This window comes from Varroa jacobsoni, unplaced genomic scaffold, assembly GCF_002532875.2.
Source record: "Varroa jacobsoni isolate VJ856 unplaced genomic scaffold, vjacob_1.0 scaffold_31, whole genome shotgun sequence".
Classification (NCBI taxonomy): Eukaryota; Metazoa; Arthropoda; class Arachnida; order Mesostigmata; family Varroidae; genus Varroa; species Varroa jacobsoni.
The window spans coordinates 54552-55026 of NW_019212933.1; positions in this window are offsets into that span (position 1 = coordinate 54552).

Consider the following 475-nt stretch of genomic DNA (forward strand, 5'->3'; position numbering starts at 1 on the left):
GTACAAAAACTTCGAGCTTTCAGATGAAGATACATCTACATTACGATGGCGCATTTACCGCACTTAAAGCGCCAAATAAAAAAAAATAATTTGGAACTGATTCGACAAATATATATAGCCTGATATAATTTTGTTCGACATGGCTGAAAATCTAAAGTAACCTACCGACATATGGAGTCGAGAAAGCTGTTACTATGCGTCCCCGAGGTTTGTAACTAACTGTGTTGCGATCTATTATTTGGGTAGCGGTATCCAATGGCAGCAAATCGGTACCTTGTGAAACTGAAAGCAGACTATGGCACTTAATTAAGTAAATGTCAGATTATTCAGATTTAGGCCAGTGTGTAAATTCCTCGAAGTTCATTGTAAATTATATATCACAAATTGACGCGCCGTGCATTGTAAGACGGGTTACACTCTAAGTTACTTTACGTGCAGCGAATTATTGTACAGATATAAAGACAGAATATTATAT